Raw genomic sequence first — 22,054 nt, forward strand, 5'->3', positions numbered from 1 at the left:
CCACCCAGATGCCTCTCTTTTTTATGATTTTAAAGCCTCTTGGTTTGATATAAATGCAGCTATTCCTGCTTTTTTCCCCCATTACCATTTTCTTGAAATATCTCTTCCTTTCCCTTTAGTTGCAGTCTATGTGTGTCTTTGAGGCTAAAATATTAGGTCTTTTCTTCTTTCTCTTTTAAATTCATTTAGCTATTCTGTCTGTCTTGGTTGGAGAATTATTTACATTTAAAGTAGCTATTGATAGATCAGGACTTATTTTTGCCCTTTAAAAACTTGCTTTTGGGATGCTGGGTGGTCTGTGGTTGAGCATATGTCTTTGGCTCAGGGCGTGACCCTAGGGTCCTGTGATCGAGTCTTGCATCTGGCTCCCCATGGGAGCCTCCTTTTCCCCTCTGCCATGTCTCTCCCTCTCTCTCCATGTCTAAATGTTTTCTAGTTGCTTTGGAGATGTATTGTTCCATGTTTTCTTTTTGTTTTAATGTATTTTGGTACTAGTATCCTTTGCCTTCTTTGTCCTGTTCTTTTGTGTGATTGCTACAGTTTTTTTCCTTTGTGGTTTTCATGGGCTTACATAAAACATCTTAAAATCACAAACCCTATTTTAAGCTGATAACAACTTTACTTCCTGAAATTCCTAAAGTTGATACTTCTACTTCTTTCTCCCTCTCATCTTCTCCCTCTCATATTTAGGTAATTTCTTATTTTAACTTTTAAACTAGAGTTGTAAGTGAATGATGTACCACCATCACCATATTATAGAATCTAACCTTAACTGTTTACTATTACCAGTGAGTTTTATACTTTCTTTTTTTAAACTTTATTTGTTTATTCATGAGAGACACAGAGAGAGAGAGGCAGAAACATAGACAGAGAGGTAGGCTCCATGCAGGGAGCCTGATGTGGGACTTGATCCCGGGACTCCAGGATCATGCCCTGGACCACAAAGGCAGACGCTCAACCACTGAGCCACCCAGGCATCCCTATACTTTCTTTTTATATTTTTATAAGGCTTATGTTTTACTTTTACTCAGAATTCCCTTAATTCCCTTAGTGTTTCTTAGAAGGCAGGTGTAGTGGTAATGAACTCCCTCATCTTTTGTTTGGAAAAGTCTTTATTTCTCCTATTTCTAAAGGACAGCTCTGCTGGGTATAGAATTCTTAATTATTCTTCAATATTTTGAATATGTCATCCATTTTGTCCTGCCCTAAAAAGTCTTTTGTAGAAATCTGCTTATAGTCATAGAAGTTCCCGTGTATGTACTTTTCTCTTTTTTCCTTAATGCTTTTGAAATGGTTTCTTTGGGCTTTGACAATTTAATTGATCCTTTTTGGTACAGCTTTTTTTTCAAATCAGCCTATTTCAGGTACAGCCTTTTTCAAAGTCAGCCTATTTCAAGTCTTTTGAGCCTTATGGTTCTGTATGTTCATTTCTCTTCCCAGGTTTGGGAAATGTTTAACCACTATTGCTTTCAGTTTGCTTCTGCCCTTTCTCATTCTCTTTTCCTGGAATTCCCATTGTATTTATGAGTCCCTTAGGATTTTTTCACTCTTTCTTATTTTATCTTTTTGTTTCTCTGACTGGATAATTTTTCTATGTCTTATATTTTTAGGTCACTAATTCTTTCCTTCTGCATGGCTAAGTGTACTTTTGAAATTCTATTAACTACTTCAGCTCAATTACTATTTTTTTTAACTCTAGGATTTCTCTTTATTTCTGGGTTTGTTGTTTTTTTTCTGGTTGCTATTTCTTTGTCAAACTTCTTGTTGTTTTCATGGATTATTTTCCTAATTTCATTTAATTGTCTATATGTTATTGTAGTTACCTAAAGTTAAGAAAATTATTATAAATCTGATAGTTCCTAGATCTTCATTTTTTTTAGGGTCAGTTTTTAGAACTTTATTAGATTCCTTTTTTTTTAAGATTTTTTTATTTATTCATGAGAGAGAGAGAGAGAGAGATGCAGAGACACAAGCAGACTGCATGCAAGGAGCCTGATGCGGGACTTGAACCTGGGAATCCAGGATCACACCCTGAGCCAAAGGCAGGTGCCCAACCACTGAGCCACACAGGCGTCCCTATTAGTTTCCTTTGATGGTCTCATATTTACTTGGATTTGTTATCTTTGATTTCTTACATTGGTATCTGCACACTTGAATAATTTGGCTCCTCTTCTAGACTCTATAGATTTGCTTTGGCAGAGATAGATCTTCAATAGTCACCTCAGTTTAGGTCACTGGGCAGGTGGTTCCCGCTATTATGGTCTAGTTTTTGGCAAGGCAACTTTCCAAGCTCTAAGTTTGGGTATAGGGAAAGAGGTGGAAATCTGTAGGATGCCCCCCCCCCCCAGTTGCATGAATTTTCCATCTGGCTTACTAGATGGTCTGGACTGGGTACTATATTTAGTAGACAGGGCTGTAAATTCATTTCCCTTCACTAACAGGGGAGGACCCAGTGTCCGCATGGCTCATTTGAGGGTACCTGAATCAACACAAGAGTGTGCACTGAATTTCTTGGTCATCTGCTCTGCAGATGTAGAAAGCCATGGGCTGTTCTCTCTTTTTCAAGTGCAGCTAGAAGCAGAGCTTTTGGATGGCCTGTACAGCAGCTCCCCATGTGGTCTTGTTAGGTTCCCAGGTCACAAAAGCTGAAGGCTATATTAATATAATTGGGGCCATGAATTAGTTTCTCTGCCCAGGAGCAGTGGGAGGGGCACCTTTAAAGGCAATAAAGCTCTTTGTGTGTTATCTTATCCTGACCTGTGTCCCAAGTTCCCTGGCCAAATATGAGCCACTGGCTTTGTTCTGCTCACTGTTGTATATGCCTGTCTGTCTCTTGGCTACAGTATTGCTGGCTTTTTGTAGCTCCCTTTTTTCACCAGCCCTTCTGGTCAGGTGGGGCTGGGAGATGCTATCCTCAGTGGTGGGGCTGTTTTAGTTCCCTTTTCTGAATGGGATGGAGAGGTGCTGCTCCAGGCTTCTCTGCTTTTCTGTCTTTTGACTCAGTAAGAGCCAGAAGCTACTCTCTACCTTGGCTATGAGTTAATTCCTCTGCCTAGGTACAGCAGGCCACCCCTCGACACCTGGTACTGGCTTTGCTCTAGACAGTTAGCTCTGCCTTTCTGCTTATTGGCTTACACATTGTTGGTTACAGAGCTTCCAGATATCCTTGCCAGCCCTTCTGGTCAGATGGGGCCTGGGAGCCACAGTGGGTGTGGCTGTGTTTCAGGTTACTTGCTTGGGTGGGGTTGGGAGGGGTGCCTCCTGGCCTTGCTCACATGTTCCCCAAACGAGTTTTTCTTATGGGTGAGGCCATGATGCACCCTCAGCCTTCGCTGTGAATTAATTCCCCTGCCTGGGTGCAGCAGGGGAATTTTTCATACCCTGTACTGGCTTTGCCTCGGGGACTGTCCGAACCACCCACACACCTCTTGGTTGGAGTATTGCTGAGCTATACAGCTTTTAGGTTTTCTTGTCAGTGCCCTCTGGCAAGATGGACCAGAAGACAGTTTCCCCAGCAAATGGAGCTACAACTCCTTGCTTGGATACAGTTTCTAGAGTCAGCAAAACTTGTATGAGAACCCAAAACAAGCAGATATGTACTCCAGTGAGTTCTCTGGTCACAGTTTGTCCCAGACTTGGTTCTGGTGATGAGCAAAGCTGCTGGTTGGAGCCACTACTTGGATTACTAATCACTTGGGGAGTTGTAGTCATGAATTGCATCTGCCAAGATCTGTGTGTTGGTTATTGCAAGCCTCACAGTTTCCCCTGCAATTCTCATGGCACGAGACCAGAGTAGGGGCTCTCATGAAGTAATCTGCAGTGGTGGTGGTGCTGATTGTCCCCTTGAGTTCTCTTCTTTTGGGGGGAACTGGAGGTTCAGGGAAGACCTTTCCATGTGGTGTTGCTCCTGTCTGGGAGAAAGATAAAGTAGTCAGAATGGAGTTGCTTCTCTTACGCTTCTAATACAGTCTATCTTGGTCTCTGTGATGCAGGGGATGTTTCAGGATCATCTCTATTCTAGGATTTTCTCAGCTGTGTCTTGTTCATCAGTAGTTGTTTTTCTGAAGGGGAATAAAGCAGAAATGACCTATGTCAGCATCTTGGTGATGCCACTGTCTCTTAAATTTTCAGAGTTAGCAAGAATCTAAATTTATCTTCTTTGGGATACACACATACACACACATACATACATACACTATATATTTTGGGCTATATATACACACATACATAAATTGTGATATATGTATACACATATTTCCATATATGTATATATGGAAATATAAATTAACTCAGGCTCATCAGGATCTCATTATATTTGGATTGTGAAATTTCATTAATGAGTACATGTTTAATGGTAGTCATGACTATATTTGATTAGGTTAGTTTAAACAGATAGCTTCATATCTTAAGATCAACTGATTAGTAGCCTTAGTTACATTGGCAAAACTCCTTTGCCATGTAACATAACTTAATAATGTTATAACAGCAGGGGTTGGAGAGCATGAGGGCTATATTACAAATCTGCTTACTGTAATTTAATCACTGGTCCCTGTGATTCCTCTCATATACAAAATGCATTCAACTTTTCCCATGATTTCCAAGGACCTCACTCCATTATAGCCACAATAAAAAGCCCAAATCTTCAATTAAATCTAGTCTCTCTGTAAGTCTAGAAATCATCACGCACATTATCAGGTAAATGTAGTATATCTCCTAGACACAATTCCTTCCATCTGTTGACCTGTGAAATTAACTATAGAAGTTATCTGCTTCCAAAATTCTTAACATATAATCATAAGATTGACATCAGGATAACACCTGACATTTTAGTTAAAAAGGAGAGGGAGAATGGAAGGTAGAAAAAGAAGTCATTGGTTCAAAGCAGTTTTGAAATGTAGCTGGAAAAACTTGAGCTGGAGTTCTTTAATTTGGTTGTTAGATATGGGTTCTTACTTCTGTTGTCTGGACTCTTGGTTCCACCTTCTGAGTCATTCTCCCTTTTGCATGAAAAGTAGTATGTGTTTTCTTAGCAGTAACTAGAAACCCTAATCTGCAACCATCTTCCTTTTTTAGCTACTTCCTACCATTTTTAGCTCTCTTCCTGTGTTTCTACCATTCCATCAATATACCAGTGTTACCAGTACCTACAATCTGCTGATCATACCAACACTTCAGTGTCTCTCATCCTTTCATATCTGACTTCCCTTCTTAGGCAGTTTAAATTCCATTGCTTCATATTGGAATTACTGCCTTACGTCGACCTTCAACTTCCTTGTTGTCCTTTGATAGTCACTAAAGCACTAACAGATTTTCATAAAAAGGTTTATTTATTCATTCATGAGAGACACAAAGAGACAGAGAGAGAGGGAGAGACAGGCTCCCTGCAGGGAGCCTGATGTGGGACTCGATCCTGGGTCTCCAGGATCACACTCTGGGCTGAAGGCAGTGCTAAACTGCTGAGCCACCTGAGCTGCCCAGCACTAACAGATTAACTGTGCCTCTCAGCCCCCTCAGCTGCCCAGCTGAATGTGGCTGGGGAAGAAAACAAAGCAGTGTTGTCTGTCCTCACTGTATATGGATGATCACTGCCTTAATTTTGTCCTTGTACTTCCGAGGAATCATTGTATTTCTCTACTCCATTCACTCACCCATTTACCTCAGGGTATAGCACATTTTTCTCCTGTCTTTAATATCCATCTTCAGCGTTCATGTCCCTAGCCTCAGCTGATGATCTTATATCTTATTTCACTGAGAAAATAGGAACAATCAGAAAGATTTTAGTAAGCTCCAACAAGCCTTCAACCTATCTACAAACTCTCTTTTCCTCCTTTATCCTGGATAACCTGTCCATGCTCCCAGCAATTGTCCCACCCCCTTTCTCCTGTAAGTAAACCCATGCCTGCCTGACATGACTCCAGAGACTTTATTCTGCTTTATTAATTTTTCAGTATGGAAAGCACAACTCTGGTTTTTATTTGCTTTCAGATCAGATAGGATCCATTTTTTCCTCAAATGTATCCTTTAATGTACTTAGAGAAGTATAACAAGGTGATTTCAGTTGAGCTTTACGATTCTAAACTATATGAATACTCCGGAGAGCCATCCTAGGAGTCACATTTTGTTTTTCAGGCTCCAAATGTGACTTTGAAGCAGATAGCTGTGGTTGGTTTGAAGCAATTAGTCGTGACCATTTGATTGGGTATGGAACTCTAGAAGTAACCTTTCGGGCTGAATTTGAGCAACAGGCTTCCACCTAGGGATCATACTCCCAACACAACTGAAGGTAATAAGCAAGGAAGAGGCTTTTGTTCACCCTTGGTCAGGCCTGTTAAGAGAAAGATAAGCATTTAAAGCTCTATGTTACTGCAACAAATAGTGTGACAAATAGCTAAATAGTGTCAATTACGTTTATGTTGTTAGTGTGAAATGACTCCTTTAAGGGGTGGTTGGGGAGGGAGTATAGATTATAGCTTTTGGCTGAATTCACTTAAATTATTAACTTTTGCATGATTTTCAACCTGGAGGTAGATACTAGTTTTAGTTTTCATAAGAGCAAATTTGACTCATCATATTTATTGATTTTTGATTGTATAGTCCTTAATTTTAGTCAGACACAGAGCTTAGTACAAGGTTAGCAAGGTAAGAGGCGTGCTCAACTCAGTCGGCTAACTTACAATTTGTATTTGTATCTCACTAGGGCATTTTATGTTCATTCTGAGAAAGCAGAAGCTTGGCACAAGTTGCCAAACTCCAGAGCCCCAGGTACGTTTAGCCAGGCAGGAACCTGGATGTATAACTTTCCTTCTTGGTAAATACTAAAAACTGTGGTCAGGTACCCCCAGCAACCGGTGGTTGCAGGTGTACTTCTGCACTTGTTAGACTTTATGATTTGCCCTTGGTTTGCCTTTAAAAATAGGGTACTGTTATATTTATACAATTAGCATTTTACTTAGAAGCACATTATCAGTATTTGTTGTGTTCTTTCTTTAGATGAAAGAGACTCTTCCCTCCAACAGTGGATTATAATTTAATTAACTCTGCCTCCTCTGTTCTAGATGGAACTCCTTGAGAAAGGCTCCCAGGGTCCTGGAGCCAGAGTATGCACCTCAGCAGATAAGCTCTCGCATATGAGCAGCAATGATTACTGCAAGAAATAAAGGCGTCCATTGTAGCTAATTATTAATCAACGGTTGACTAGAGTGGAAGAGCCTATAAGTTAAATATTTAGTCTATGCAATAAATCATTTCCATTCCTTGTGTTTGTTCTTTTTCAGGTTTATGACCATGGTCTGTCAGTGGGAGCAGCTGAGCTACAGCTACATGTGGAAGATTCCAACGACTCTACAGTACTCTGGAGAGTATTGTGTAACCCAGGGCAACCAGTGGTCACAGGCCACTATTCAGCTTGGACGCCTTACTCAGCCCTTCCATTTGTCACTAGATAAAGTCAGGTCTTGGCATTTATGATGAGTCTCAGCTATTGATGACATCAGATTTGAAAATTGTACCCTTTCTCTTCCTGCAGAGAGCTGTGAAGAGCCGGACTTTTTCTTGGTGTCAACGCAGCAAGGCTTACATAGACAAACTTCTGTTATGTGATTTGGTAGATTAGATGATGTGGTGATCCATACTGATGAGGTTGACTGTGGTAAGTGGCTTTTGTGTTGTTATTATTATTAATTATTATTATTATTTTGGTCCATCGTATTTTACAGTGGAGAGCTTGATTTGTTCACTGTTTTCAGCCAATCAAGGCAAAGACAGGAAGCATTGTTCCAGAGTTGACGACCGTGATGAGTGGTTTGACTTAATCAGGTACCGATATTTGTTATGTGGAGACTTATTAACTAGATACTATAGATAAAGTGCTAACCACAATGACCTGAGTTTCAGATCTCATGGAATTACAGTCTAATTGAGAAGTAGATATTATTCAAATATTGTTTTAAAATACAAAACTGGAAGCTTTGATGGGAGATACGGAGAGGAGTGCAGTGACTTTATAATAATGGTATTAAACTTTCTAAAGGAGATGACTTAGCTGAGATCTGAAAATAAAAAAGTCAAAGCATATATATGCAAAAGCCCTGATATGTGACCGTGTAGCAGATGGAGGCCAGCCAGTGCGGTAGGAGCGAGGAGGTGAAGGAGAGATAGGGTGCAGTATAAGGACAGAAAATGTGAAGGAGGCCAGATTTGCAGATATTTATAGTCTATATTAGGAAAGTTTTTCTCCATTGAGGGTTTTTAAGAAGGAAAGTGGTATAATAAAATTGGCATATTAAAACATGTCAGTGTAGATACAGAGTGATAAGTGGGATTGGAGGAGAGTGGATTTGGGAGACCCATCAGGAGGCCATTGCGATAATCCACTGAGGAGGGGTGGGCAGCCTGTATATCACAGCGGCAGTGATGGAGATGGAGGGACTGATGTTTGGGGAAATCTTAGGAGGGACATTTGATGATGTTTTGGCTATAGGGAGCAGGAGTGCTGGTGTCAAAAGTAAGTCTTGAGTTTCTGGTTTAAATTACCAGAAAGTTTATGGTATCTGATGATTGTATACATTTTATAATTTAATAAACCTAGCACCAGGTAGTGCCCATTGCAACTTGCTCCTGAAATGAATCAGAAGCTTATAGCTGTTTTTACTTCAATTACAAAATCAATCAGAAAAAGAATTTGCATCTTCTTTGTCCAGAAATAGCAACAATTCTTAAAATTCAAGCTATATGCCTATTACATTGAGAGGCTAATTATAAACCAAAGTGAAGCCATAAAATGCTTGGTGCATCATAGGAAACACTGCATTAAGAAACTTCCATATAAATTATTGTACAGCATGCTGCATATATGTGATCTTTGATACAGTCAGGTGGATTGAAGTCAGAATTACCATGCATCTCATTACACAACTAATTCTTTGAGTGGATATAAATAAAGTTGATAATTTAGAACAATGGCTAACATAAGAAGTGTAACTTGTCCCCAAGGTAATTTATTTTTGTGGCTTTAGAAAGCTTTTTCATCTTTCTGAAGCTCTCCGAAGCCCACTCCTCAAAAAAAAAAAAAAAAAAAGCAAATTATCCTTAAAACTACTATTAACTTAGATGGAGTTATGTCAGTACACTATAATAATCAAAAATACTACTTGTGACTAAATATTAGTGAAAGAGAACAGTAGTGGTATCAGAGTGTCAGTTTCTCTCGCGCAGCTTTCCATATAAATGTGTTCCTGGATTCCATAGAAAGCATTAGGCATCCAGAAATCTATGTTTTATTTCCTAAATCTTCCTACGTTTAGAGATAGGGTTTTTATTTGAAGGTAGAGCTACGTGCATTCCCTTTCAAAATAGAGATTGAACATACAGTCAATATGAAGACAGGCAATATCAAAATCTGTTGGCTTTAGTGCCAGTTTTATGTCAAAAAACTTAGCAGCTTGACATTCTCCTTCTGCTCCACAGCCAAAGATTGACACCCGGAGAGTATGCTGTGGGTCCCCAGTTCACGTCACAGCTGGGCTTGATTAGTCACAAGTGAGGAAATATCAAACAAAAGCTCATCTCCCATTTGACATTTACTCACTGGGCTCCCATCATTAGTTCTAAGCTCCTGTTCCGTGGTTTTCAAAGACAGATGATTTGTTCTAGCCCGGCTGCATTTATCCACATTTGCTTACATTTATTGTTTCAGAATATTTATTCCCCTTTGGCACCAAGTGCATTTACTAAGATGAATAGTGAAAGGACAGCTGACATTTATAGGTTTAAAAAATATTAACTTCGGTGAATGAAGCTAAAATGTAAAACTATGCATTAATTCTAACTCCTGTTCCTTCTACCCAAATAATGCTAAATGTTTTTATTCTAAAAACAAATCCTTGTTGTCAACAAAATGTTCACATCCTGAAAATGACTACATTACTATATTCTGGAAATTGTGGTAGATAAGCTAGGTGACGAGGGGCTAGTCAATCCTTTATAAGTGCTTTGAATTCTTCTAGTGCCTGGAAGGAGTTTTAAGCTTAAAAGCTCCAGCTCAAAGGAGCTGCAATCCAGTGAGAAGAAAAGACTGCCTCTCAGGAGATGCTGCCAAGAGCCCGCAGCACAACAGGAGGCATAAATAGAGAAGGAGAGAGGAGTGAGGTGTTTAAGGCAAGTGGGGAAGGTGGTGTATGCTAAGAAAAGGCTGGCCAGGGACAAACAGGAAGTTAATTTAACTTGGGAAAGGTAAAGCTTGAAAAGAAGAGCTTAGATTTCAGTTTGGATTAAATGAGCATGTATGTACAGGAAGAAAATGATAAATTGCCATGGAAGGCAGAAGAATGGTCTTTCTGGCACTGATGGAGGGAAATGTGGAATTGGGGCAAGATGAAACCAAAGGGAGGAGTTTTTCAGCCTGAGGTCTGGAAAATGCTGGCATCAGGATCATGTTGATACTTGTTAAAAATATGGATTGCTCGGTCCCCCATATCTAACCAGGTAGTGCTGGTATGGAGCTTCGCCATGGAGCAAGCAATTATGCTGTACACATCAGGTGATTCTGAAAGATTGGACTCTATTAAAGTATGACTCTTCAGTTCTGCATGTTAGAATCGCCAAGGGAGATAATGAATTATCTTGATGTTCAACCCGCACTATTTGTGGCAGTTCAGTCAACATCTCCGGGGGGCTAGGGGGGCTCAGTTGGTTCAGCATCCAACTCTTGATTTCGGCTCAGGTCATAATCTCAGGGTTGTGAGACTGAGCCCCTGTAGGGCTCTGTGCTCAGTGGAGAGCCTGCTTGAGATTATCTCTCCCTCTGTCCCCTGACCCCCCTTTTCTCTCTCTAAAATAAATAAATCTTTTTTTTTAAATAAATAAATCTTTAAAAAAATAAATCAACATCCCTGAAGATAAGTTCTGGAACTTCATGTTTTTTGTTTGTTTTGATTTTTAACATTCACTGGTGATTGGGACATTTGGCTAAGGTTGAAATCGACTGAGCCAGAAGTTTATAGTATTGAGTCAGCCATGGTGCCCTCATCATTTGCATAAAGTTATAGTGTTGGAAATGGTGAAGGATGGGTATAAAAGGCATTTGGAAAATAATGGCTGAAGTAATGCCCCCCCCCAGTCTATAAAATATTATTACTTGATATAAATCTAGGATTTATTCACTTTTTAAAAACTTTTAGTGTCGCATTTAAAAACATTAAAATCATTAACCTTGGCAGGAGCCAAATATCAACAAGTATTCTTAATCATGTTTTTTGTCCTTAATTATTTTTTTTGTTGTTATTTCATGCCAATTTCAGTACCTGAGTTCCAATGTAACTTTGAAAATGGAATCTGTAACTGGGAACAAGATACAGAAGACGACGTTGATTGGACCAGGAAGCACGGTCCAACTTCAACACTTAATACAGGGCCAATGAAGGCTCATACCTTGGGCACAGCTAAAGGACACTATCTCTACATAGAATCTTCGGAGCCACAGGTTTTCCAAAACAGAGCTACTTTCCTCAGCCCTGTCCTCAATGCCACCGATGCAGGGGGCTGCACCTTCCGCTTATATTACCACATGTTTGGAAAGCATATTTATAGGCTGGCCATCTACCAGTTTGGAGTAACACAAGAGACAGCTGCTGTGGCAGATATTTGGGAATCAAGGCAACAGATGGATGAGGCAACGCCTCAATCTTCCCAGCAGGAAGCCTTTTCAGGTATAGATAATGGCTTTCATAATGTGTATTTAAGATGCATTCAGAATGTCTAAGGAATATGAAAGATCACTATATCCTTGAATTAAAAGCCAGTGGAATTTGGTCAGAGTTATTTGGAAGTACATTTATCATGCAATTAAGGTTGTGCCAAAGCATGTTAAGTTGCTTTCCTCTTTGACTCCCCCCAATAATCTGTGATTAAAATTTTTTTTTTAATTTTTATTTATTTATGATAGTCACACAGAGAGAGAGAGAGAGAGAGAGGCAGAGACACAGGCAGAGGGAGAAGCAGGCCCGATGTGGGATTCGATCCTGGGTCTCCAGGATCGTGCCCTGGGCCAAAGGCAGGCGCCAAACCGCTGCGCCACCCAGGGATCCCTGTGATTAAAATTTCTAAAGGTGGACACATGGCATTGGCAGCAGCTACAGGTCCCTCTGACTTTAAGTCATTTTTCTCTTGAAATAAAAAATCTGGAGGGAAAAAGAGTTTTGCGCAATATATGGTACTCTGCCAAATGTTCAGGTTCTAAAATCTGTGATTTTTAAATATTCCATCAGACTTTTCCACCTTTTATAGGTAAGCAGCAGAAATTCGAGAAGGGTGCACGCTGTGTTGGAGAATCACACAGCTACTCTGGGGCAGAGCCAGAGGTCTAGCTAGGTCTCCTCACTCCTGCTGAAATATTCTTTACTGTGATTCTCACCTACCTTCTCCTAAAAGGAAAACTTGGGGGCAGCCCGGATAGCTCAGTGGTTTAGCGCTGCCTTCAGCCCAGGGGCTGATCTGGAGTCCCGAGATCGAGTCCCACCTCAGGCTCCCCGTGAGGAGCCTACTTCTCCCTCTGCCTGTGTCTCTGCCTCTCTCTCTCTCTCTCTCCTCTCTGTGTTTCTCATGAATAAATGAATAAAATCTTAAAAAAATAAATAAAGGAAAACTTGGAATGGTGGGTTTAAATGCTTACGTGGCTTTTAAGATTTTATGAAGGCAATTTCTATTATCTCTTGGATTCCCTTAGCAATTCCCTGAAGTGGGTAAGTCAGGATCTTTTTTATCAGTTTTACAAATATGAATAAAACATTTGGAGAGGTTGTTATTTATATCTGGCCAAATAGATGGTGCACAGCAGGATGGGGGGGGGGGCTTGGAATGGAATCTGCAGTTTCCAATTAATTCACATTCATTCCCTTTCTAATATATCATACAGCCTGTCATGTGTAGGAGGGTCGAATATTCTTTTTCTCTTTGCTCCAATAGATCTAGATGTAATATACAGGGAGGAACTCCTTACCACTCCTGGCTAAACTTTTTTTTTTACATGTACTGAATTTCTCTGTTCCCTTATTTAAAGCGCTGTTTCAACCTAAATATCTTGAGAGCCATGATAGAGGGGCGTCTGGGTGGCTGCATCAGTTAAGCATCTGCCTTGGGCTCGGGCCATGATCTCAGGTCCTGGGATCCAGCCCTGCATTGGGCTCCCGCTCACTAAGAAGCCTGCTTCTGCCTCTGCCTGCCACTCCTCTTGCTTATGCTCTCTTTCTCTGTGTCAGATAAATAAATAAAAGCTTTTTAAAAAGCCATCATAGATATACGTTGTATATGACTCACTAAAGAATACATTGAAATGGGTGATTTGTCCAGATAGACACAGGCGGAAATTATGAGAACTAGTCTGCTATATGTAGAGTGTTATTTTGCTGTTCAGCCATGTGGCAGGTGCATGTAATCACAAGAAATGAAATGGAAGGAAGGTTCTTCGACTTTTATTTAATAATGGATCACCCACTTCAAATTTAATCAGATGAATTGTAAGTTGGGTCAAACTAGTATCCTTCTGATATTTACTCAAGAGTTGGTTGCCAGACCCTTTTTGAACTCGGCCATAGTAACTTCTTGCAAGATACATCCACGAAGGCAAAAGAAACAAAAGCAAAAATGAACTATTGGGACTTCATCAAGATAAGAAGCTTTTGCACAGCAAAGGATACAGTCAACAAAACTCAAAGACAACCTACAGAATGGGAGAAGATATTTGCAAATGACATATCAGATAAAGGGCTAGTTTCCAAGATCTATAAAGAACTTATTAAACTCAACACCAAAGAAACAAACAATCCAATCATGAAATGGGCAAAAGACATGAACAGAAATCTCACAGAGGAAGACATAGACATGGCCAACATGCATATGAGAAAATGCTCTGCATCACTTGCCATCAGGGAAATACAAATGAAAACTACAATGAGATACCACCTCACACCAGTGAGAATGGGGAAAATTAACAAGGCAGGAAACAACAAATGTTGGAGAGGATGCGGAGAAAAGGGAACCCTCTTACACTGTTGGTGGGAATGTGAACTGGTGCAGCCACTCTGGAAAACTGTGTGGAGGTTCCTCAAACAGTTAAAAATAGACCTGCCCTACGACCCAGCAATTGCACTGTTGGGGATTTACCCCAAAGATACAGATGCAATGAAACGCCGGGACACCTGCACCCCGATGTTTCTAGCAGCAATGGCCACGATAGCCAAACTGTGGAAGGAGCCTCGGTGTCCAACGAAAGATGAATGGATAAAGAAGATGTGGTTTATGTATACAATGGAATATTACTCAGCTATTAGAAATGACAAATACCCACCATTTGCTTCAACGTGGATGGAACTGGAGGGTATTATGCTGAGTGAAGTAAGTCAGTCGGAGAAGGACAAACATTATATGTTCTCATTCATTTGGGGAATATAAATAATAGTGAAAGGGAAAATAAGGGAAGGGAGAAGAAATGTGTGGGAAATATCAGAAAGGGAGACAGAACGTAAAGACTGCTAACTCTGGGAAACGAAGTAGGGGCGGTAGAAGGGGAGGAGGGCGGGGGGTGGGAGTGAATGGGTGACGGGCACTGGGTGTTATTCTGTATGTTAGTAAATTGAACACCAATAAAAAAAAAAAAGAAAGTAAAAAAAAAAAAAAAAAAAAAAAAAAAAAAAAAAAAAAGAGTTGGTTGCCAGGAGAAAATCACCTTGGCAAGGGAGCTGTTTCGCATTCAGATGAACAGAGAACTAACCAAGGAATCCTTTAGTTATGAATCAAAAATATAGAAATTGGTGTGTGGAACCAATTTTGGGTTATACATGCAGTACTCTGTTTTTATCCAATGGTTCTTCTAGGCTTTATTTTTTTCCAATGACATTCAGGCTTGAGAAGGTAAAATCAGATTGTGCTTGTGGTGTAGTTAAGATAATAAAAATTGGGTCCAATTTCAGCGACCAGAGATATTCCTTCATTGAATAATAAGTATACAGAGTTGTGGTGAGAGCAGAAATAACCAAGATTTTACTTAGCTGTGATATTGTAGGTGAAATTAGCTAGTGTCAGTCCAGCAGGTAATGTGCTCATTAAATGTTTGTTTAAAAGAAAAATCCAAGGATTTTTCAGGAGCTATGTATGTATATAGTTGACACACAAGGTTACATTAGCTTCAGGTGTACAACATAGTGATTCAACAAGACTATATATATATATATATATGTTTTTTATAAATATAAATATATATATATATTTTTTAAGACCATATATTATACTATGTTCACCACAAGTGTAGCTACGGCCTGTCCTGACACACTGCTCTTACACCATCTTTAACTGTATTCTTCACGCTGGGCATTCATTCTTATGGCCTACTCATTCAATAACTAGAAGTCTATATCTCACACTTCCCTTCACCATTTTGCCCAACACCCCACACTCCTCTCCTGTGACAACCACCAGTTAGTGGTCCGGATTTATGCATCTCATTTTGCTTTTTGTTTGTTTACTCATTTTTAAAAACTTCCACTTAAGTATTTGTCTGAGGTATTTCACTTCACACGATACCCTCTAGGTTAATCCATGTTTTCTCAAATGGCACACCTCCTCCTTTTTATGGCTATATGATATTCCGTGTGTGTGTGTATGTATATACATAATACTTTCTAATCCATTTGTCTATTGATGGGCATTTAGTTTGCTTCCATATCTTGACTATCACAAATAATGCTGTGGTAAACATATGGGTGCATACATCTTTTCAAATTAGTGTTTTTGTGTTTTGGGGGTAAATAATAGTGCATTATTGGATCATAAGATATTTCTACTTTTAAGCTTTTGAGCAACCTCCATACTCTTTCCACAGTGGCTGCTCCTCTTGCATTCCCACCAACAGTGCAAGAGGGTTCCTTTTTCTATATGTCCTGCTAAAACTTTTTGTATCTTGTATTTTTGGTTTTAGCCATTCTGACAGGTTTATAGTGATATCTCATTGTGGTTCTAATTTGCGTTTCCCTGATAATTAGTGATGTTGAACATATTTTCATGTGTCTGTTGGCCATCTATATGTATTTGGAGAAATGTATGTATGTCATTTGCCCATTTTTTAATTGGATTGTTTGGCTTTTTTGGTATTAAGTTGTATAAATTCCTTATATATTTTGGATATTAATACTTTATTACATATATCATTTGTAAATATCTTCTCCCATTCAGTAGGTTGTCATTTTGTTTTGTTGATAATTATATTTGCTGTGTAAAAGCTTTTTATTTTGACGTAGTCCCAATAGTTTATTTTTGATGTTGTTTCCTTGCCTCAGCAGACATATCTAGAAAAATAGTGCTATGGCTGATGCCAGGGACATTACTGCCTGTGCTCTCTTCTAGGGTTTTTATGGTTTCAGGTCTTATGTTGAGTTCTTTAATCCATTTTGAGTTTGTGTGTGGTGTTAAAAAGTGGTCTAATTTCCTTCTTTTTCATGTAGCTATCCAATTTTCACAGCACCATTTATCGAAGGACTATCTTTTCTCCATTGCATATTCTTGCCTCTTTATTCATAGATTAATTGACCATTTAATCCTATGTTTGTTTCTGAACTCTCTCTTTTGTTCTTTTGATTTATGTGTTGATTTTTTGTACCAGTACCATAGTTTTTTTATTAGTACAGTTTTGCAATATATCTTGAAATCTGGAACCATGACACTTTTAGCTTTTGTTACTCGCTCTCAAGATTGTGTTGGCTATTCAGTCTTTTGTGGTTTCCTACAAAGTTCAGTATTATTTGTTGTAGTTCTTTGAAAAATACTTGGGATTTTTCTAGTTCCGTAGACATGTTAAATTGTTTATTGGAGCTTTATTTTGATTCTTGAGGTAGGCTGATATCCCTATATATTTCTCTCTTAGAACTGCTTTTGCTGCCTTCCCAAAATTTTGGACCATTGTGTTGTCATTTATATTTGTGTCTATGCATTTTGTTATTTCTCCTTTAATTACCCTGTTGACTGTTTGGTAGTATGTTGTTGAGTCTCCATATATTTGTGACGTTTTCACTTATTTCTTGTGATTTGTTTCTAGTTTTATAGCATATGATCAAGATATTTATAATTGCCATATCCTCTTATGGATTAATCCCTTTATTATTTTGTAATGACCATCTTTGTCTCTTGCTACTCTCTTTGTTTTAAAGTCTGTCCTGTCTGATATAAGTATTGCCATCCTGGACTGTTTTGTTGTTGTTGTTGTTGTTGTTTTGCTTTTCCTTGTATGGTGAATTTTTTTTAATCCTTCATTTTCAATCTTTATGAGTCTTTAGGTCTGAAGTGAGACTCCTGTTGGCATCTTTAGATGGATATTGTTTTTCTTTTCTTTAATATTTTACTTATTCATGAGAGATAAACAGATAGAGGCAGAGACATAGATGGAGAAGCAGGCTTGCTGTGGGGAGCCTGATCCAGGACTCGAACCCAAAACCCAGAGATCATGACCTGAGCCAAAGGCAGATGCTCAGCCACTGAGCCACCAACGTGACCCCAATGGATATTGTTTTTCTTATCCATTCTGCCACCCTTTTATCTTTTGATTAGAGCTGTTAGACCATTTACATTTTTTTAATTTTTTAACCCTTTATTTTTTATTTTTTAATAATAAATTTATTTTTTATTGGTGTTCAATTTACCAACATACAGAATAACACACAGTGCTCATCCCATCAAGTACCCCCCTCAGTGCCCATCACCCATTCACCCCCCCACCCCCGACCCTCCTCCCCTTCCATCACCCCCAGTTCGTTTCCCAGAGTTAGGAGTCTTTATGTTCTGTCTCCCTTTCTGATATTTCCCACACATTTCTTCTCCCTTCCTTTATATTCCCTTTCACTATTATTTATATTCCCCAAATGAATGAGAACATACAATGTTTGTCCTTCTCCGATTGACTTACTTCACTTAGCATAATACCCTCCAGTTCCATCCACGTTGAAGCAAATGGTGGGTATTTGTCGTTTCTAATGCCTGAGTAATATTCCATTCTATACATAAACCACATCTTCTTTATCCATTCATCTTTCAATGGACACCGAGGCTCCTTCCACAGTTTGGCTATTGTGGACATTGCTGCTAGAAACATCGGGGTGCAGGTGTCCTGGCCTTTCATTGCATCTGTACCCTTGGGGTAAATCCCCAGCAGTGCAATTGCTGGGTCGTAGGGCAGGTCTATTTTTAACTCTTTGAGAAACCTCCACACAGTTTCCCAGAGTGGCTGCACCAGTTCACATTCCCACCAACAGTATAAGAGGGTTCCCTTTTCTCCACATCCTCTCCAACATTTGTGGTTTCCTGCCTTGTTAATTTTCCTCATCGTCACTGGTGTGAGGTGGTATCTCATTGTGGTTTTGATTTGTATTTCCCTAATGGCAAGTGATGCCGAGCATTCTCTCATGTGCATGTTGGCCATGTCTTTGGTAGCATGGCAGGATACAAAATCAATGCCCAGAAATCAATGGCATTTCTATACACTAACAATGAGACTGAAGAAAGAGAAATTAAGGAGTCAATCCCATTTACAATTGCACCCAAAAGCATAAGATACCTAGGAATAAACCTAACCAAAGAGATAAAGGATCTATACCCTAAAAACTATAGAACACTTCTGAAAGAAATTGAGGAAGACACAAAGAGATGGAACAATATTCCATTCTCATGGATTGGTAGAAATAATATTATGAAAATGTCAATGTTACCGAGGGCAATTTACACATTTAACGCAATCCCTAACAAAATACCATGGACTTTCTTCAGGGAGTTAGAACAAATTATTTTAAGATGTGTGTGGAATCAGAAAAGACCCTGAATAGCCAGAGGAATTTAAAAAAAGAAAACCATAGCTGGGGGCATCACAGTGTCAGATTTCAGGTTGTACTACAAAGCTGTGGTCATCAAGACAGTGTGGTACTGGCACAAAAACAGACACATAGATCAATGGAACAGAATAGGGAACCTAGAAGTGGACCCTGAACTTTATGGTCAACTAATATTCGATAAAGGAGGAAAGACTATCCACTGGAAGGAAGGCAGTCTCTTCAATAAATGGTGCTAGGAAAAGTGGACATCCACATGCAGAAGAATGAAACTAGACCACTCTCTTGCACCAGACACAAAGATAAACTCAAAATGGATGAAAGATCTAAATGGGAGACAAGAGTCCATCAAAATCCTAGAGGAGAACACAGGCAACACCCTTTTTGAACTCAGCCACAGTAACTTCTTGCAAGATACATCCACGAAGGCAAAAGAAACGAAAGCAAACATGAACTGTTGGGATTTCATCAAGATAAGAAGTTTTGCACAGCAAAGGATACAGTCAACAAAACTAAAAGACAACCTACAGAATGGGAGAAGATATTTGCAAATGACATATCAGATAAAGGGCTAGTTTCCAAGATCTATAAAGAACTTATTCAACTCAACAGCAAAGAAACAAACAGTCCAATCATGAAATGGGCAAAAGACATGAACAGAAATCTCACAGAGGAAGACATAGACATGGCCAAGATCACTTTTTAATAATAAAATAATTTTATGTCATGGTTATAACTGCATTCAGAAGTTAATTAAAAATTCATTTTCATGGTATAATTTTTAAATATGCTTTTCCTTTCACTATATTAAAATGAAAAAAAAAGTAGTTTTATTCTGTTTCCTGCACAGATGTGTTAGACAAATCTAGAGGAGACATCAAAGAGCTTTCTGGCCTGAAAGATTGCAGAGATGGCCTTGGCTAGGCACATAATTTGTTAGGTTAGGCATGTGTTTTTGGAGCATCTACTCTGTGAGAAGAGAAAACTTAATCACACATGGAACCAGCATACGCAGAATTGATGTGTAATGCCTCGGGGAAAGTGTTATTTGCTGAAAGAGAGGTCCATTGGGAGGCTCAGGTAACTTACCAAGTCTTCAGGTCTATCTTGGGTGTGTATGTCTTTAATAATACTTGAAGGGGGGAACCCTGGGTAGCGCAGCAGTTTGGCACCTGCCTTTGGCCCAGGTCGCGATCCTGGAGACCCGGGATCGAGTCCCATGTCGGGCTCCTGGTGCATGGAGCCTGCTTCTCCCTCTGCCTGTGTCTCTGCCTCTCTCTCTCTCTCTGTGACTATCATAAATAAATAAAAAAAAAGAAAAACAGAGGACCTTTCCATTTAAAAAAAATAATACTTGAAGGGAGTCTTTACTTTTGGATGTTACTGGATAATACAAATGAACGAAGATAATACTATGGATAAAGACCACATACTGACTCTTTTTAAGAATTTAACTCTTTTTATTTCTAAAAAAATCTTTCCTTTTACCACAAAAGACGAAATTCATTTTTATTGTAGGAAAATGTTTAAATATAGGTAGAAAAGGTAAACCACATCAATGCTGCTTACACCCTCATGATAAAAACATTGTGTGTGTCTTTACAATCTACCACGTTGCTTTCAATTAATACAATAAATAAAAGCAACACTGTTTTCAATTAATTTGCTCATTTTTATATATAATTTTTAAACACCTATTCACCAATATTTTGTTTGGGCCAATAGTATTCCATCAAATGGATGTACCACCATTCACTAATTCAGTTCCTCACTATTGATTTAGGAGTTGCTTTCGATTGTACACAAATTTAAAGAGTCTTTACTGAACAGTATAGAGGTTTGCACACATTGCAAATTATATCCTAAGAGTAAAAGAAAATACAGAGTAGAATTTTTAATTGATATTCATTTTTAAACCATTTGATTTATGATTTTATTGTTTTAAATTTTTATTTATTTATGATAGGCACACAGTGAGAGAGAGAGGCAGAGGCACAGGCAGAGGGAGAAGCAGGCTCCATGCACCGGGAGCCCGACGTGGGACTTGATCCCGGGTCTCCAGGATCGCGCCCTGGACCAAAGGCAGGCGCTAAACCGCTGCGCCACCCAGGGATCCCTGATTTATGATTTTAAATTACTCTTCAATAATGTACCTTTTTTTCACAAGCAATACATGACTGTGTCTGTTTTTCTGTATGCTTCCCAAACACTGTCTAATTATTTTTTTCATTGTTTCAGTCTGAAAATATGGTTAAAGTAGGAGGTAACTGTATATTTTCTCCAATTCTTTAATGCTAAGCAGGTTGATCAAGTTCGTGTGCATGTGTGCCTTGTGTAGTTATATTTCTGTGTGTATATATATTTCCTATTTGTGCTTTTTGCTTGGTTTTCAGTGTGTAATGCTTATTATTCTTCTTACTGACTTAATCTTTTAAAGCATCGAGGTATTTTTTTATTTGTTGTGAAAGTTGCAAAGATTTTCCTCAAGTTTTATTGACCTTTTATTAGTTTTTCATGTTTTCACCCTTCCTAGTTTTTAGGTTGTGCATAGTTATGTCTGCCAGGGTGCCCTTTATAGTTTATCTTTTTGTTATTTTTTCCAGAATGATATTTTTCATTAGGTTTATTGACACATGAATGACATATAACATGTAAATTTAAGGTGTACAATGTGATTACATTGTGAAATGATTACTACAGGAAGGTTGATTAACACATTCATCATGTCACAGCTACCTTTTTTTTTAGAGAATGTGGTGAGGACATTTAAGATCTACTCTCTTAGGAGCTTTCATATATACAATACATTACTGTTAACTGTAGTCACCATCCTGTGTATTTTACCCCTAGTAGTTATTTATCTTGTAACCATTTCCTCCATCTCTCCACGCCCCTCTCCCAGGTGACACCTTTTTATTGTCTATTTTTATGAGTTTGATTTTATAAATTCCACATGTAAGTGAGATCATACAGCATTTATCTTTCTCTGTCTGACTTATTTCTCTTAGCATAATGACTTCAAGATACATCCATGTGGTTCCAAATGGCAGGATTTCTTTTTTTTTTTAAGATTTTATTTATTTATTTGATAGACCACAAATGGGGGCGGGGAGGGCAGAGAGAAAGGGAGAAGAAAGCTTCCCGCTGAGCAAGGAGCCTGATGTGGGGCTTGATCCCAGTACCCTGGGATTGTG

At 38.9% G+C, this 22,054-nt stretch overlaps 1 long non-coding RNA gene across 1 annotated transcript in view; it reads right to left on the reverse strand.

The window, feature by feature from the left end:
* Positions 1 to 2,564: 2,564 nt before the first annotated feature.
* The window catches only part of LOC119868843, a 51,514-nt gene continuing 32,024 nt past the window's right edge, over positions 2,565 to 22,054 (reverse strand). The window contains exon 4 of the long non-coding RNA XR_005355244.1: positions 2,565 to 3,911. This is a non-coding gene — a long non-coding RNA (uncharacterized LOC119868843). The remainder of the gene's footprint in view (positions 3,912 to 22,054) is intronic.

The sequence above is a fragment of the Canis lupus genome, chromosome 2 (assembly GCF_011100685.1).
Source record: "Canis lupus familiaris isolate Mischka breed German Shepherd chromosome 2, alternate assembly UU_Cfam_GSD_1.0, whole genome shotgun sequence".
In the NCBI taxonomy this organism is placed as follows: Eukaryota; Metazoa; Chordata; class Mammalia; order Carnivora; family Canidae; genus Canis; species Canis lupus.